The sequence below is a fragment of the Sarcophilus harrisii genome, chromosome 1, assembly GCF_902635505.1.
Source record: "Sarcophilus harrisii chromosome 1, mSarHar1.11, whole genome shotgun sequence".
NCBI classification, from domain to species: Eukaryota; Metazoa; Chordata; class Mammalia; order Dasyuromorphia; family Dasyuridae; genus Sarcophilus; species Sarcophilus harrisii.
This window is the reverse complement of record NC_045426.1, coordinates 300,985,400-301,005,337: the sequence shown is the minus strand read 5'-3', so window position 1 is coordinate 301,005,337 and position 19,938 is coordinate 300,985,400. Positions and strand designations below refer to the sequence as shown.

At 34.3% G+C, this 19,938-nt stretch overlaps 1 protein-coding gene across 2 annotated transcripts in view; it reads right to left on the bottom strand.

Moving 5' to 3' along the window:
* Positions 1–19,938, bottom strand: part of SHISA9 (shisa family member 9) — a 438,119-nt gene that overhangs the window by 60,667 nt on the left and 357,514 nt on the right. The window lies entirely within an intron of this gene.

Genomic DNA, 19,938 nt, shown 5'->3' with positions numbered 1-19,938 from the left:
ATAGCTACAACGTGCTGGTGATATAAAGTATTAGAAAGGTAGAACATAATCTCCACCTTTTAAGCACTGTCCTTGGGTAGTCAAGATTAATGTACATGAAGCAATTAGTGAGAAATCCATAGGAATGAGAACTGGATCAGCGATTTAATCAGTATAGAGAATGTACAGTTAAAAAAAATTCTCTCTAACAATGCAAGTTAGCACTTCATTGACAACTTATACTCATGTAGAGCTGCCTAGAGGTTAAAAAAGGATTTGAACCTGTGTCTTTGAGGTTAGTCTTTTATTTTCTATGTTAAACCACCCTTCAAGCTACACATTAATAACATAAAATTATATGCTAAATTCTGTGAGTGTGAAAAGTTCTGTAGAAATTCAGACAAAAAAGGCCAGTGAAGGTTGAAATAATCAAGAGAGGGCTTTATCATTGGGAGAGAATTGGTGGGGAGATGTATATTTATTCTTTATTTTTCATCATTTCTTTGTTTTGGGGTAGGTAGCATGGCAAAGTAAGGAGATTTGAAGTCAGAAAGGTCTAAATTTAAATCATTTCATTAAGTGTTTGGGATGGAAGGGATAGTGGAAGAGGAGAATAGCTTAAGACTTAAGCTGGCATATATGAGGCAATTAACTGGCCTAATGGATAGATTAGTAGATTCAGAATCAAGGATACCTGGGTTCAAAGTCCATCTTGGGCACATACTAGCTGTGTGACCCTGGCAAATCACTTAATCTATCTTGATTTCCTAATCTATAAAATACAGATGATAATGATACTTCTACTTTACAGAGGTCAAATGAAATAACATGTATGAAGCACTGTGCAAATCTCAAAGTGCTATATGTTATTTATTATTATTATGAACTTTTAATATCACTATAAATTGCTGGTCTTTGAAGAATGGGCAGGGCTTGGAGAAGTGATGCAATTTCAGGTCAGGGGAATAGAGGAACTCAGGAATAGAAGTGAAACTAAGCAAAGCATATATAGGGGGATCATGTGGAAATAGCCTGGGAGGAAAGGTGAATGTTCAGCGAATGCAGGTGGTGTAAACAGGAAATAGCTGCTGCTGAACTTGTCATCCCCATCAGCAAACAGAAGGAGCCAGAGGTGACCTGATGGCTTTCACTTGTACAGTGGGTCACCATCCAATTACCATTAGGTGATAAGCAGTAATGAGGGTGAATCTGCCTCCTCCCATCTTTTCACTCTGAAGACAGATATATTTACAAAAAGGTGAAAGGCCCTGCATTACTTTATTCCTCCCACATCACAACAGGTTTCAGGGCCAAAGAAGCAGCCGCTTGTCAGATATGTGTTAGTAGCATAATTTAAACTTTCCCTTTTTTTTTTTTTTTCCCAATCCAATCCCACAGGCATTTATTAAATTCCTACTATAATCCAGATACTATGCTAGCTGCTGGGGATACAAAGTCAAAAACAAAAACATATATAAACTTTCCCTCCAAGGAAGACCTTACATTATTAATGGAGGTGAGCAAGATTTTTCTTTGCATTTTCTCCTAATGCACTAGAACAAGTTTAAAGTATTTGACACAATGGAAACAGAATTAGCTCCAAAGTCAGAAGACACAGTTTTTTATTACACTTATAATAACTTATTCCCTGTGTGACCTTAGCCAAGTCACTTAAATTTCCTTGGGCCTCCGTTTTCTTACCTGTAAAATGCAGAGGCTGGACTAAGATGGCCTCCGAAGGTCCTTCCAACAGCTAATATATGATCTTATGTAACTCTTTACAGCTTCCAAAGCACTTTATATATTTTATCTTATTTTAACCTTATGACAATCCTATAAAGGTGCTACCATGGGCATTATTATCTATGTTTTATATATAAAGAAAACTGAGGTTGAGATAACATAAATGACTTGCCCAACATCACATAGCAAAAACTATCAGAAGGAAATTTTTTGATATTTATATTTTTAATTTTTAAATAATATTTTATTTTTCCAAAAGTATGCAAAGATAGTTTTCAATATTTACCTTTCAAAACTTTGTGTTCCAATTTTTTCTCCCTCTCCTCCCCTGTTCCTCCTCCCCACGACAGCAAGCAATCTGATATAGGTTAAATATGTGCAATTTTTCTAAACATATTTCCATATTCCTCATGCTGTGCAAGAAAAATCAGATCAAAAGGGGAAAAAAATCCCATCCTCTTTCCATCCACCTCATCTGTCATGGTGGTAACAAGAAATAACTACCCTGACAGTGCTGGAGTAACTTCCTATTTTATTGAGTCTCAGGACCCCAAACTAGAGACAAGGAACATGTCAAGGTGAGAAACTTCTCTACCAATTAATCTTGAATCCAAAAATGATAGAAAGCTTCCAAAAAAATAATTTTCATTTCCCTAATAATGAAGGCTTCCCTTTCTTCCTCCCAAATTAGAAGCATAGATTTTGAGCTAACAAAGATTTCTGAGATCACCTAATCCAACCCCCATCATTTTATATGTAACATAATGAGCTCCTTAAAGACTGGAGCAACGTAATGGCCCCTAAGGTCTGGCTAGTTCTTTCCTCTTGGGCTTTTGGAAATTTATTTTAAATCAAAAAAGTTCTGGATTCATTCACAATTACTTCAAGTCCTCAATTAGGTAAATTTCTAAAAGGCAAAAGTTATACTGCTCCTCTAACTTTACATTTCTGATTTATTCCTAATTATTCTTTGTTCCATTTGTGGGTGAGACAAAATTAGGCTTTCTGTGAATGGTTTTGAAATAAAATAGGAGATTATATTATAGTGCCTTTTCATAGGCATGGGAAGGGAAGCTGAGGAAAGTGCTGACTTTTTCTTGAGGTTTCGCTCAGCCTTTGGTTTTTGCTCTGAGACGCCAATAAAACCAATGAATCTTCAATTTCTCCTTTCTCTGTCAGAGCACAATACAAACTTTCATGTATACTGAAAATGCCAACTTGTTCCAATCTCTTGAACCCAGATATTTAGAAGCTCTTCCTTCTGAAAGAGCTTCTTCCTCTTATACAAATCACTTAGAACAGAGATGTAAAACACCACTGTCTGTGATCCACAGCACTTCCAAGTGCTGGCCTGAATCAGATTAAAATGTAATCAGGAAATATTTAACAAAATGTATATATTTTAAAAACCAATACAACCTAGATACTATCAATTTTAGATCCTCTAAATCAATGTGCAACTTAAGGGATGTTTCTATTTGAGTTTGATACCACTGGCTCAGGGAATTACCTAATCTCACAAATAATGGTTCTGATTTTCATATATAATGGGATCTGATTGATTCATGTAAGTATACAGATCCTATCAATATTCTATTCCAATTAATTCAATCAGAAAAGTGTTTTTGCCCTAGCTTGGACATCTGGGTGATGCAGGGGACAGAGTACTAGGTCTTAAGTCAGGAATGTGAGTCTTCCTAAATTCAAATCTGGCCTCAGTTGTACCTGTGTAATTCTGGGCAAATCACTTAACCTCTTTTGCCTCAGTTTCCTCATCTGTAAAATGATCTAGGGAAGGAAATGACAAACCATTCCAGTATCTTTGCCAAGAAACCCCAAATGGGGTTATGAAGAGGCAGACATGACTGAAAACAATTGAACAAGAATTAGTAAGATATCAAAGATAAACAGGGATGGTTTCAACTCCACAATTAGAGGTAGACAAAGAAACATATCCTCAGAGAAGCTGGGGGAGTCCAACTAGTAAGGACAGCATCCAAACCCCATTGTTTATCCTCCGAACTCTGTCTGCAGCGATTATGCTCTTTCTATCACACCCAGACTTCTAGTCTATATTATATAGTACTTAAATGCAATTGGGTGGCCTGGTTAATTCCATAGGCATTTCCATAGCAACTGATCTGTTCCACTACCCAGATTAGAATCTTATTCTTATTCCCTCATTTGATTCTCCAAACAACTTTATGAGGTAGATGTTATTGTTATTATTCCCATTTGCAGCATAGGAAACTGAGGTCCAGGAAGTTAAAATGATTTAGTAATGGTCACATATCTAATTGTCAATCAATAAAAAATTTTACTAAATAATTACTATATGCCAGGCACCTAAGTGTAAGTGATAGAAATGAAAAAAGAGATAAAAGTCTGACTCTGCCCTCAAAGAGTTTATAATGTAATAAAGATGACAATATGTAAACAAATGCATAAAAAGCAAACTATATGCAAGAGAAATAGGAAATAGGAAACAAAAGGAAAGCGCTATAATTTAAGAGGGGTTGGGGAAGGCAGGATTTTACCTAGGACTTAAAGGAAGGTCTTTAGCAGAGTAGGGGAGGGAAAACATTCCAGGCACAGACATGGGGGTGAAAGGTAGCCAGAGAAAATATCTGTAGTTAAGAGATAGAACATTTCCTTAGTGGAACAGCCAGAACCAGTGTCACTAAATCAAAGAGTAGGTGTGAAGGAGTAAATTACAATACTAGGAAGGTAGGAGTGGGGTAGGTTATAAAGGATTCTGAATCCCAAACAAACAAACAAAAAATTGTATTTGATCCTGGAGGCATAAGACTGATCTGATCAGATCTGTGCTTTAGGAAAATCCACTTTATGAGTTGGTTAGGGGGTGGATTTGGGAAAGGCTTGAGCCAGACAGACCTAGCTGCAATTTAGTAGGTCTAGGGTAGGATTTGAATTTAGGTCTTCTTAATTAGGTCCAGCTTCTAAAATATATGGCAAAATCTTAACTCTCACTTTTTTTGCTCCAATCAAATGACCATTTATTAAGTGTCTACTATGAGCCACAACTACTACATAATACTCATACACAACTACTACATAATACACAACTCACTACATAATACTACCCTGAAACAATTGGATGATGGAAAACAATAGAATTCTCTTAGTTTCCCTCCCTTTACCCTCCCTTCTCTTTCCCCGCCCTCCCTGCCAGCCACTTATTTTCATCTCTCCACTTCTCTTCCTCCTCATCTTCCTCTGTAATTCTATGAAGATAGGGGCTATTAATATCCCCATTTTATATCCGGGGAAAACTGAATCCCAGAAGGGTTTAGTAGATAATAATTAGTGCATAAGAGAAGTGCCTGTAGTCTAGAAGCCTTTTTAGATCTAATTTTCATTCTTATGACTTTGCTTTCCTCCTCCATCCCCTCAGTACTTATGTATTGTTTACACTATTTTCATTAGCACTTATTTGAATATGCACCATTAAAATTTCTTAAAGCTTTTTTTTTTTTTTTAACAGTTTTTCCTCATCTAGACTTTACATGCCTATAAAGGGCAAGGCCACTGATTTTTCTCTTTCCTTTCCTTTCTCCCTAAATGGTATGTGGTACAAAGAATATAGGGTTCAATCAAAATGCTTGAGCTTTTTCTGAAGCTGTGGAGATTGGGGAAAGAAGTGGGGGAAATAGGGAGGGCTAGAAAGTGAGTAGGGGGTGGGGTGTGTCCCTGTGGTGGAAGAAGTGCTAGCTCAAATTTTGCACTGGCTTTTTATTACCTAGAAAACTCTGGGCAAATTATTAACTCTCCAAGCTTCAGATTTCTCATTTGTAAAGGAAAGATCATGAAATAAATGGTTTCTAAAGTTAATTGCAGCTCTAAATTTATAATCCTATGAAAAACAAAAGCAAGTCCAATGTAATCCTATCAACTAAAGATGGTTTCAATGGCCAATTAAGCTCTGAAAATTTTTAAGAGAGTTAGACATTATTCCTTTTCTTCCTTTGCTGGGGAAAAACAAATCAACCAGTCTAATTTTTATTGAGAAAGCAAGTAGAGCCAGAAATACACACACAGTGTAAGCACCTATATATAAGCTAACAAGCTACATATAGAGAAGCATACTATAGTTAATGCTGGAGTGACGTTTGAGTATATTTTATTTCTGCATATATCCCATCACACACACACACACACACACACACACACACACACACACGCACGCGCGCGCGCGCGGTTGTTAACTGGGAATATATAGTTAAAGGGACCTATTCTCTGGTGGGAGTCCAAGTAAGTGGGAGTGGACTTCTGTTCCCACAGTTGGCACTTTGGCCAGGATTCTATTGGAAGATGGAGGGAAAAGGGGTGGAGAAAGGGATCTTTTGAATAAATCAGCCCCCAAAGCTAAGACTCTTTCTGTTTTTACTTCCACTAATTCCTCCATAAAACCCTGGCTCAAAGGTTGGGCGATGGTCTGCTTTCACAGGAACATAGTCAACTGAAGGTTACTTCACTTCCTAAGGGTTGGATGCCAGTTAAGCTGTACATCTTCAGAGACAGCATGAGATTTAAAGAGCTGAGCATCAAAAAGATATTCTGTCCTTAGATGAGTCAGAACTAAAAAGTAGTTGTGAAGAGATGACATAATTGCTTGTTCAATGGGGAGGGAAGCAGTAACAAGATAGGATTATTATTCCTTATTCTTTGTCAACTCATTGCTAGGGAGCAGCTTAATCTAGTGTAGAGTCTTAGACTTAGAATCAAGAACACTTGGGTTTGAATCCCACCCCAGTTACTTACTAGTTTTATGTCTTGCATAAGCCAGTTTTCTTCTCTGAGTCTCAGTTGCCTTAATTATAAAAGGAAAGGATTGAATTCCTCGATCTCCAATCAATCAAAACAACTACTATGTGCCAGAAATTGTGCTAAACTATGAGGATATAAATACAGTAAATAAAACAACTCTCCTTATAGGATTCTCATAAGAATCTCTTCAAATTCTAAATTCATGATTCTATTAATGAGGGGAGCCTGAAACTGAAGGGGGGACCCCGAAACTCTCTGAAACTCTCTGAAAACTCCTTTAAGGAGAAATTCTCTTTGAACCCTGCCTCTGTGAGACACATCCCAAGGAACCAAGATAAAGTGATTTATCTTGGTGGGAGTAGTTGAGGTAATCTCATTTAGCTGGACAACTAGATTTCTGTTGACCCCTATTGTTGGCTCAAAACCACTCCCAGTAAGTGGTCTCATCTAGGCCTGGGGGCCATGACAGCATTGAGGGAATCTCATTCAACTGAAACTTCTGTCTCAGATTTCCTTATAAAAACGGCAACTTGGGGCTCAGTCCTTGCAGAGGACCTAATATACCATCTCTGGCATAGTAGCAAACTCTGCCCACTGAAATAATATTCTCTTTCAGCATTACCCTCTCTTTATCCCCACCTATTTCCCTAACCAGACTTTATACCTCTCTGTGGGGATTTCTCTGCTAGAAATTCTCTATCTCTCTGCCAGGACTCCTCCACTACTTTACTCTCCTGTCAGGACCTGGCCACTAAAGAATTTAGCCTTTCTATTCATACATAGCAAAGGCTGACTTCCTAATGCCAATAATAAACTTTTTATCAATCTAGCTTTTGGGGTTCATAAATTCCTTTACAAAGGACTTCTGTGCTGACCAAAGGGGTCCCCACAACTCCCTATATTGCACCAGTGCTAAAGGGGATTTAGGGGAGCCAAATCCCTTCATTTGGTTCCCTAAACCACAAACCTGCCACTAACTTCATCATCTAACTCCCTCACCACCAGGAACCATAATCTCATCATTTTGGTTCCCTGAATCTAATCTCATCACTATCATCTCTGATCCTATGACTCCCAAACAAAGCTTTCCCTTGATCATAAGTTCTTCTTATACATTATTGAAGGATTTTTTTTCATTCACATATGAAAGGAGAGTCTCCCTATTTTATTGTATATTATATCCCTGGCTAATATATCCATGAGTAATAATGAAGACAATTTTAGTCAATGGCAATTTAAGTTTCTATGTTAGTAAAGCAAGACTCAATTATATCTATACATGGCAGGAAAAAAGACTCAAAAATTTTAGAAATATTTTCAACAAGTTGAAACTAAATTAGTATAATCCAAGTACCCTAGCATATGAAAGGTTTCTATTGAAGAAGCGAGAGTATAAATATAATATTTATAAGAACAAGTTTGTCACTAAATAGAGAAATATATAGGAGCAGCTGAAGTAATAATTGTAATTGATATGTATAAATATAGAGTGTTTTAAGATTGCCAACAATTTGCATACACTTTCTTATTTGACCTCAAAAAAAGACCCTACAGATATTATTATTACCATTGTACAAAGGAGAAAACCAAGACTTAAAGAAGTTAGGAACCTTTCCAGGTTCACAAAACTAAAAGACATAATTTAAACCCAGTTCATTCTTACTCCAAAACTTGGGCTATTTTCATTCTATCAAGGGTTATCTCCATAAGGCAAAGCAAGATAAAAATTCCTATCAGGAATGCTATGGAAAAATTCTTGAATTTACCACACCCTATTGTCTCTAGGATAAAAGATAAACTCTTCTGTTTATCTTTTGAAGCTCAATACAGCCTGATCTCAACTGAACCATTCTGTGACATTAAACATTACTTCTCCTCCTCACTCACTGTTCAATCCAGCCAGACTGACCTTTACTGTATTCTTCATTCACAATACTGTCTCCATGGTTCCGGTTTCCATGCCTTTTCACTGGCTTTCTCCCATGTTTGGAATGAACTCCCCCCTTACTTCCACTTTGCAGAATCTCTCTCTCTCCCTTTCAGCTATAATTCTAATATCATCTTCAGCTGAAGTAGTTTCTGAGCTTGGGCTCTCCATCCTGAATGATCTTGTACTTAACTACCTTGTATATACTTGTGTTTATTAACTTTATATTTGTGCTATATATACACATTTGGTAGATTGTTATTTCTCTTGTTTTTATTTTTTAATTTTTCAATTAATTTTATTTTTTATTTATGGAATATAACAAACGTTCCCATAACAGTAAAAGGAAAAAAAGAGATGATTGCACATGAAGCTACACATTTATTATGTGCAATTTGTTATTCCTTTTAAAGATATAATAAAAAGATGATTTTTTTCATGTAAATTTCTTTTTTCTTTTTTTCCCTCCCCCTTACATTTCTTGTTTTTAAATCACTTAGATTTCTCTAATTAAGAGTTTTTTAATGAATAAAGAGAAAACAATAAATTCAACAAAACCTGTTAATAGGTTGAAGAAGCCTGATGTTATATGCAGTCTATAATCATAATCATAGTTCCTCTACTCTATTAAAAAATAAGGGGAAAAGTAGAGAATGTCTTCTCAAATCTCTTCTTTGGGATCAAAGTTGCTCTTACAATTTTGTAACATTCATTTTCTACTTTCTTAAGAGTTCTTGTATATTGTTTTCATTCCTGACTCTGCTCACTTAACTTTGCATCATGTCATACATTTTTCCATAATTCTCTGTATTTATCATATTCTTCTTGTTAAAATGGAAGGGAAAATTACTGCTCAGCCCTTGTGGTAATTTCTTACATCTCATTTCATTTTACCATCATGTGCCAAATGCATTTAACCATTTTCTGATCAGTGGACAATTATTTTATAACAGTTCTTTCTGATCACAAAACTCTTGTATATATAGAACCCTTCTTTTTATCAGTGAATAGAGTGTTGGACTTGAAGTCAGGAAACCCTAAATTTAAATACAGCCTCAGATATTTACTAGTTGTGAGATCCTGGGTAAATCAATTAAACTCTACCTGTCCCAGTTTCCTCATCTATTGAAATGATGATTATAATAGCATCTCCCAGAATTGTAAAGGGGGAAAAAAAGTGTAATGTAGATGCCAATTATCATTATTTTTGTTGTTAGGGTATGAACATCAGTCTCTGGGTCAAAACATGTGGACAATTTTACCATTTTATTTACATAATTAATGTTTTTCGAAATAGTTACATTAATTCTTAGCTTCACCAGCAATGTTTAATATGCCTATCTTTCCAAATCCCTTTAATATAGACCATTCTCTATATTTTGTCATCTTTTATGATTTCCTGAATGCAAAGTAAGACCAACTGAGATGTTTTGACTGCATTTTTCTTATCATTAGTGACTTGAAACATTATTTTCCAAAGTTGTTAATAGTTTGCAATTTTCTTAAGAATTATTTGTTCTAGACACAATAGTCAATGACAATAGTAATCTAGAATTTGATAAACCCAAAGACTCCAACTTCTGGATATGAACTCACTATTTGACAAAAATTACTGGGAAAATAGGAAATAAGTATGGCAGAAACCAGGCATTGACTCACATGTAATATCCCATACTAAGGTAAGGTCAAAATGGGTTCATGATTTAGACATAAAGAGTGATACTATAAGCAAATTAGAACAGAGAATAGTCTACCTCTCAGAGAAGGAAGGAATTTGTGACCAAAAAAGAATGGGTGTACATTATGGAAAAAAAAAATCCATTTTGTATTCCATTAAGTTACAAAAGTTTTTGTACAAACAAAACCAATGCAGACAAGATTAGAAGGAAAGCAGTAAACTGAGAGAAATCTTTATATCCAAGAGTTCTATGTATGCTTATTGTCTCCTCCACTAGAATACAAACTTCTTAGAATTAGGGACAATTTCATTATTTACTCATATCTCTAATGGCTAACAGTGTCTGGTGTATTATGTACACTTTGAATACTTATTAATTGACTGCTAAATTCCTACAAAGAATAGTACTTTACACCTACTTTAGTCACTGTTGAACCTCACAGAAATCATCTTGAACCCTCTCCCCCCCCAAGGAATTTGCTCCCTCAAAGGACATAAATGACCTCAAATGCCAAATCCTGAGATCTTTTATTAATCCTCAACAATTCTGATCTTTCTGTAATTTTTAAACAGTTTTGATAATCTTCTTCTGGATGTTTTCCTTTTGTTCTCTCCTGCTCATTTGACTTTTATTTTTCAATTTCAGTTTCCTTTTCTCTAGGTTCATACATCTCTCATTCCCTAAGTTTGTAAGTTCCTTCTCTTCTTCCTTGGACTACTTCTCTATCTACATTCTATTTCTTATTAATCTCAAATACATCTCTTGGTTGAAGGTGTCTCTAGAACTCTTTGTTCAGTTTTAATCTCTGGCACTTTAACTACTGTGCCACTTAATTGCATATCTTATCATTTACCAAGGTTCTAAATCCTTTACTTCTTCTCCTTCATCGTTTCTAATATAATTATTTACCAGTTGATACTACCTATCCCTAATATCTCTTATATTGATACTTTTCTATTTGCATGATCATCACCTCACATTCAGTGCTCATAGCTAAATCATGCCAATAGTATTAAAAAATGACAATATTACCAAAGTTAATTTATACTTTTAATATTATGCCAATCAAATTACCAAGGGGATATTATCTGTAACTTGTTAAAATAGTAACAAAATTCATTTGGAAAACAAAAGTTCTAGAATATTAAAGAGGTAGGGACAAGGGAGAATAGAACTTCCAGACCTCAAACTATATTTTAAAGCAGCTGTCATAAAATTCATTTGGTATTGATTAAAGTAGAAAGATAAGATTACTGGAACAGACTCTGCGAGGAAGTATCAGAAACAAAGGAGCTTAATCATCCAATATTTGATAAATCAAAAAACAAATTACCCTGGAAACAGTTTCTTATTTGATGAAAACTATTGGAAAAACTGAAAGTCTGGCAGATTTATGGTGCTTAGACCAGCATTTTAAACCATATCCCACAATACACTTTAAAGGGATATGTTAATATTAAGTATTAATATTAAATATTAAAGATAATGTTTAATAATTATGTGACCAATATTCTAGTGAAGGCCTTCATTTTCTCCTCCCTAAACTACTTTAATAGCTTCCTAATCAGTTTCTCTGCCCCCAAAACCTATAGTCTCCCATTTAAACTTTAAACAGTGCCCCAAAAAAGCTTTCTAAGGCATAGATCTGATCAAGTCATACTTCTAATTCAAGAATTTCCAGTGATTTCCAATTTCCTCAGTGATGAAATACAAATATGCATGGTGCACAAGTCTTTTACATTATTACATGGACATATAGACAGAAAAATATACAGAAAGACATAACTATGGCTGCCTAGAACCCTTCAGAAAAGTTTTTCTAGATATCTGGGTCCACCAAATAGTTGAGGGTTTGCCACTTTAAGAACCAACATTTTTATATTTTAATAATTTCGAAGACACTTTTTCTAAGAATGTGACACACTTTCCTGTCTTCTTAAACACTAAACAAAACTTAACCTTTTCTTGATGACTCAGTATGATCATTATGAGCATCAGTTACTTTGCTCTGATATCATGATTCCCTTAGGATCTATTAAGGTGTGCAGTGCTATTTATTCCATAAACAAAATTGTCCCTGAGTGCCATGCTTTTTAAATTCTTGTGTCTGTTTTCTATAATTTTCTTTCTTCTCACTTACTATTAGGCTGTCATTTAGAAATGCCAGCAGTATTTCTTGCTTCTACCAACCCCTCTCTCCCTTCTAATATGTTATTCTTAACTTTACATATTTTGGAAAACAGATAATTAAGCTTGTTAGGACTGTTTGGAAAGCAAAAATAAATATTTAAGGGAGGAACAGAAAAAGCTACCTTATAAAGAATGTGTATATACTTTGTTAAGTAGATATATAATATATACTTTCATGGCATAGAGATCTTCTTCCCCCCCCCCCCCCCCCATTCCCTAATTCTTAGTTCCCAACTCTGTTCCAGATAGGAGAGATGCATTTTTACTAATTGCTAAACATGTGGCTTATTTGCTTTAGCCAGCAATAGATAAAAAGAAGGATATCATGAAATCCAATACATTGTCCAGGGCAGAATATAAGAAAACAGACAGATTAGTGCCACATGACAGAAAGTTTGGCTCAGCTTGACCAACTGACCTGTTTTGGACTTTCCTGATTTTCTTAGGATAATACAAATGTTACATTATTTCAATGTTAAATGGAAGATGAAATTTCTATCTGTCCAAGTCTCTAATAAAAGCTACTTCTCAACAGGACTTGTCCTAGCTTCCAGACATGCCTATGTTGTAAGTTGTTTTAGAAAATTTTCAATTTGCACCAAAAAGAGCTTTAAGTGATTCCATCCCAATTTGGAAAATTTCAAACTGTAGATTTACAGCTGCCATCTTTTCCTGAAATTTCCTCATTAAACCTCCATTTTATTTGTTCACAAATATGCTCATGTTTGAATTCAAGTGTCTCCTCCCTTTCTAGTGAAGTTCCTTTTTTAAAGGCCTGTCTACCAAGAGTAGAAGTGAAAGGGGTTAGCAGTTATAGAGAAGACATTCAAGTTATTATTTCCTTTTATGATCTTGCATCAATGTCTCTAAATATTCTTGTTTTTTTCCCTCAGGAATACCACTTTCTCTCTTTTTTAAGTTTTTAAAAAATTTTCTTTATTTTATTTTTTAATTTATGAAACAAAACATGTATTTCCATAACATAGTAGATTTAAAAACAAAAACAATGATTGCACAAAACCACAAATCTATTATGTATAACTTGCTACTTCTATTAAATATATAATAGTTATCATGTAACTACAAAGAACCTATGAAGGAAGACACTATCTGCATTCAGAGAACTGTGATAAAGAAGTATATTCAGAAATGATTTCACACACACAAACACACATATGTGTATTATGTATATATCTTATTTATATATATTGATATATAATATTTATATATAAATATATTTATGTATATAATACACATATGTTTATGCTTAATGGGAGCCATCTCTAGGGCAGGAGAGCAGGGAAGGAAAAAAAAAAACCTTATACTTTTCTTCTTTTAAAGTACAACCACTCTCAGGATACATAGATCTAGATCTGGAAGCAAACTCAAATATTACCCATTCCAATGTCCACATTTTACAGAAGAGGAAATAGAAGGTCAATGGTTTGCCCAATGTCCTACAGAGATTAAGGATAAATCAATATATAAACATTTATTAAGTGATCATTACATCTAAGTACTGGAGATACAAAAATAAAAATTAAATAGTCTGTCTTTGAGGAGATTACATTAGATTTTAATAGTTCGATTCCAATCATTTTAAATTTGTAATATTTGAAGTTGATGCTATTTGATTTTTTCCCAAGTACTTAGAAACAGTTTCTCCATGTTAATTGCCAGGTTTCTCACCCTTGTGTAAAAAGAATGGAGTTTAATACAGTGATTTTTTTTTTTCTTTAGGAAGTAAATGAAGAAATGAGGACTCTTTTCAATATGGTTCCAATTTCTGGTGTGACCAATATATTAATGGGATCATAACATCCCACAGTGCAAATAAAGTTCAAAAATAATCCTGGTTGGCCCCAAATAAAATACAAATCTCCCAAACAAATAAAGGTGATAGTGAGGTGACTCTGAAATTATAGTTTCCATAATTACCTGCTCACCTGAAGATAGCAAGGACAGGAATGGAAGCATAACTTAAAAGACAACATAATGTACTGTAATGTACAACATAATAAACTGGACAGATTTCTGAGAAAATCTACCCTGTCTCCTCTCTCCCACCAAACTTTGCTTGGAAAGGGAGTAAGAGATAGTTTATAATAGAGTGTTGGAATTTGAGCAAAGCAATAGAGTCCTACCCCAAAAGAGTCAGAAAAGAGATCCTTGTAATTTTCTTCTGACCAATTATTCAACCCCCTTATAATCTGTGGGCTAAAAGCTCAAAAAACAACCATTATCACTACAAATTCAATGGCTCCCAAGACCTGTTGTTGGTTTGATGTGGCTTGGTTTACTCTAAAGCAGCCTGTATCAGACTATTCTCCACTTTCACACGGATCTTTTCCATGTTCTAAGATATCTTTAGTTGGAAAAATATTTTATCCTCTTCTTTTATGGGTTTTATTTCTCCAGGAATTATTTGATGGCATTATTTTAAGGAGTTCAGAAGGGTTTTGGAGAGAGCTCAAGGGAGTCACTGCCTTTTTTCTGCCATCTTGATTCTATGCCCTGCCTTAAATTTAAGGCTTTCTCCAGCCTCAAGTTACTGTGTATTTATATCCACTTGTCTATACATCATGTCAACCAATAAAATGTAAGTTTCTTAAGGAATGAATCCAATGTTTTTTCTTTGCTTGTTCTATTTTTTGTCTTTATTTCCCTAGTTTGTGGCAAATAGCTATGCACACAGTAGGCACTTGATAACTACTTATAGAATTGAATAAACTAGGAATATTGTGCACAAAAGTACTGAAATAAGAAAATAAATTTTTGAGATAGGGATTAGCCCATTTAGCTGACAAAAGGAGAGTGTATATTGAAAAGAAGTGTTAAGAGATAGTAATGTGGAATGAGTTTATTAACTTAATTCTCCAAATAAACATTTATTCAGCAACTATTCAGTGTAGAACATTCTTCTCAGTATGAAAGAGATATATCATTTATATAAAATACTAATCTGTCCTTCATGAAGCTAAACATTACTTTGTCAGAGTCCCACAACACAGACACACCAAGAATAGAGAAAAAAACCCAGAAGGCATTGTCAAGGATGCAGATGTTGCAAATCTTATGACACACTGTTTATCTTTATTCATCCCCTTTTATGTACTCTTTACCTCAGACCTCAGAGAGTTTGTAACACATCTAGTACACAAGACTGTCTCCAGAGATATATATACAACATAAGGCAAGACAAATTGAAATACTCAGAGAAACCCACACAAGTAACCATGCTTTATAACATAAGAGAAAGTTAAAAGAATGACAGTCAAAAGACATCATTGCCCTTTATAACGACCATTACGATGTCCATGACATTAACATGCTATTTTCTTAATGCAATCACTTTATTTCTCTTACTGTGGCAATATAGCAAACATGAAAGCAACAACTATAATACACAATATTATATGACATGCAATATTACATAGATGGATCAGTCTTAGATTCAGGTAGTCAGGCCCAGTGCTGTGCTAATACCTATGAAAAGTTAAAAGACCTAAAGAAAGTCTTCTATCACGTTATATGAGGAGTCTATGGATGATTTTTTAAAATAATATCTTTATTTCCCTGAATTACATGTACAAATGATTTTTAACATTCATTCTTTTTTCATTTTGAATTCCAAATTCTATTTTTCCTCCCCTTACCTCTTCCCTGAAATGATTAAGCAATTTGATAAAAGATACACATGTGAAATTATGATAAGCATATTTCCATATTAGTTACATTGTGAAAGAAAATACAGACCAAAATTTAAAAAAAAACACAAAAGACTGAAAATTAATATGCTTCATACTTTGTCAATTCTTTCTCTGGAAGTAGATAGCATTTTTCATCAAGAGTCCTTTGGAATTGTCTTGGTTCTTTGTATTGTTGAGAGTAGCTAAATCATTCTCAATTAATAATCTAATATTGTTATCACTGTTTACAGTGTTCTCCTGGTTCTGGATATTCCACTTTGCCTCAGTTCATGTAAGTTTCCCGGGCATTTTAAAACATCCTGCTCATCATTTCTTATAATACTATAATATTCTATTACAAATATATACTACAACTTGCTCAACCATTCCCCAACTGATGGATATCCAATCAATTTCCAATTCTTCAGTACTATAAAAAAGACCTGCTAAAAATAAAATAAAAAAAAAACTTGCTATAAATATTTTGTACAAATACATTTTTTCCCCTTTTTTAATCTCTTCAGGATACACACCTAGTAGTGGTATTGCTGGATCAAAGGGTATGCAGTTTGAAAGCCCTTTGGGATAGTGCAGTTTTTTGTTTTTTTTTTTGAAGGACTTAGTCAAGTACTGTTTAGGATGAGCAGATTTGGATAGCTTTCAATCTGCACACTTGGATACTTCTATCAGTAAGATTGTTGCAATATAAAGGCATGTAAAACAAAATGCATGCGATTTGAAGTATAGTGCATTGACAACAGGATGAATCATGAATGACCTAAAATGTCTTAAGAGCAGAGCCTTAAAGAAAGAACAGGAATTCAATCGGCAAAGATTGGAAGGAAAGACATGCCAGTCCCAGGGAATAATAACATCAGCAAAATCACAGAGCCAAGAATATATAAGAGATGTTTGGAAAACAGTGTGACTGAAGCATAGAGTTAATGGAGAAGAGTAATCTAATATAAATTTGAAAACTGAAAAACTTAAAAATATGAAAACATATTATAGAGAGTTACTGAGAAAAGAATTTGGATTCTATCCTGTAGTAATAAGGAGCCATTGAAGAACTTCAAAAGAAAATACACAGAATCAAAGGATGTTTCTTTCAGTTCCAACTTTGTTATTTATTATCTTCTGGTATGATCACTTAATATATCAGAGATTCATTTTCTTCATGTGTAAAATGAGTGGTTTGGATAAGATGATCTCTAAGGTCCTTGGTAAATCTATAATTTATGACTAGATGATCTTAGAGGTTTCTCCTAGTCCCTCCTTTTCTAGAAGGTCCCCCTTCTCTGAGAAGGGACTTGCTCACAGATTCTATAAACCTGTGACCTTATGAAAAAATTTTGAGCTAGTAAATGATATTGCCAATGTGACATTGTTATCTAACCTCAAAGGGTCATATCTTCCTCAATGTAAGAATATTAAACTAGATAACCTCTATAGTTATACCCAATTCCAAATCCATAATCTTATGATTACTGTAATTAATCTGCTATGCAGTACAGATTTAGAGCCAATAGACTGGAAGAAAGGAGGCCATTTAGATATAGGCAATCCCCCAAATATAAGCATCCAATGCTCTCACATCTTTAATTATGAATAGCCAGTTTGACCTTACTTAGGGATGGATTCAACATGAATTTTCTGGGTCAATGGTAATATCAATAGTTCTTACCTAACACCTGCTTTATTTTCATTCACAGGTTCATATAAACATCACACCCTTCCCTTTTTACTCTATCTTCTATCACTCATTTCTTTGACTTACTTCTTCCTATATTTTCTTCTTTGAATGCTTGTCCCATTGCCTTAGGAAAATTTGTCTCCTTTTGTTTCCCTATTTATTCCATTTATGAGCTTCAAATGACTTTTATCCTAAATAATAAATATAAAACGAGTGCTCATTATATCATTGCATTAAGGAAAAAAGTTTGGAAGTGAAATTAGACATAATAAACAGCCAGCATTGCCAACCTCTAGTGTCCATAAATCCCCATCATAATCTCAACATGTCATTTTTCTTTGACTAATTAAACTAGTGTTCTCTTCAAGTGCCAGAATTCAAGATTGATTTTTAAAATATTTCTTACTGAGTCTGTGGATATTTTCAGTTTCACCTAATTACTACACTACAGCAATGTCTCCTACTTACCCCCCCCTTTTTTGGGGGGCAAATATACACTATTTTAGTTATTTTCTGAATTTATCTAACTCTGGAACATAATCATCACACATAACATTGTTTCTATGATATATTCTTGTTTCTAAACAATCAACTCACAAACTAACTTTTGGGATACAATCTACTAAGTTGAAACTGTGCATGTATATGTATATTGTATATGTAAATACAATAAACATAGCATGTCAGGGAATTCCAAAATCCATGACTCTTTCAAATAGACAGAACCTCAAACCTCATCCAATTGATACCTAAATAAAAATTCTCTGTATAATATTTCTGACAAATTAACTTACGATGAGAGCCCACTACCTCTCAGAGTATTCTGTGACCCTTTTGGACAGTATAGTTAGGAAATTGTTTCTTATTATACTTCAATCTGTCCCTCTGCAACATCGATGAAAAGTGAATGGGGATATGAATATGGGTAAAGGTAGATTAGAAGCTGAACTAATTTGTCCTGAAAAGTATACTGACATATGTGGACCAAGAGAGCAGTTCCAGAATTATTAGAGAACAGCATATCAAAGGCATACCAATTTACCTTATATGCTAGTCGGTGACTTTTGTGGCCACAGACTGCACATCCAACCCAACAAAACCACCTTGCAGATGCAAGACATCACTCATAAGCGACTAAAGAAAGTGGCTTATTGCATACCAACTCTTTCAAATTTACTGAAGTCATAAGTAACATCTATGCCCTAAAGATTGTGAATTAGCAGCCCTGTCATTTCTAATAAGTCTGATAAAGAACCATGGCCTTTATATTCTCTGAAAAATTATTTAGTATGGATTAGAAGAGCATATGTTCATACACTATTAAATCTGAAGAAGGAGTTCCTAAGTGATAGCTATTGAACATGTTTTTGAAATATTTTGAAATATCAATAACATTTGCTTCCTTTGTAATCCCATGCATTAATTTTGAGCAAGATCCAGACTATATTAGCTTGCTATAAAGATGTCTATCACATACAAAATATTAAGAATTCTCTGATCTATCATTAGATTGTAACTTAAAGGTAATCAAGTGCAGCTCTCTGATACTATAGATTGGAAAATTGATACCCAGGAAGTTTATCTGTTTAAAGTCACACAAGTAGTGAGTGGTAGTTCCAGAATTTTAATTCAAATCTTATGACCCCAATGTCTTTCTATTTCCATGCTAATTCCTAAGGAATCTTTTCTGCCCATATGAAAATGGTCACCAAAATGATGTCAATGTGTTTTCTCTAATTGCTCAGTTACCAAATCTTGCTTCACTGAAATGTTTTTAGAAGCTTCCAAAAGGTGGTGAATTGAGGTGAAGGTCACAATATTTAAATCAATCAGGAAGGTCAGGTTAATTATAAGAATAGTTGTATTCTTCAGTAGTTAACAACTAAAAATCTCTTATTGTCAATTTTTCTTTACATTGGCAAGGCTATGCTAATTAATATCCATAATGGTGATCCTGAAACTCTCCAAGACCTAGTAATATCTTCTGAGTCATAAAATACTAAACCATATACCAAGTCTATTTTATTACATTTTAATTCTTTTAATAAAAGAGCAACTTGGTGGTATAATGGATAAAGTGCCATATCTGGAGTTAGGAAGACTCATCTTCCTAAGTTCAATTCTGGCTTCAGAGACTTACTAGCTGTGTGACCCATTTCCCTATCCTTACACTGAACTAGGAAAGGAAGTGGCACTCTATTATCTTTGCCAAGAAAACCACAAGTGTTATGAAGAGTTAGACATGACTAA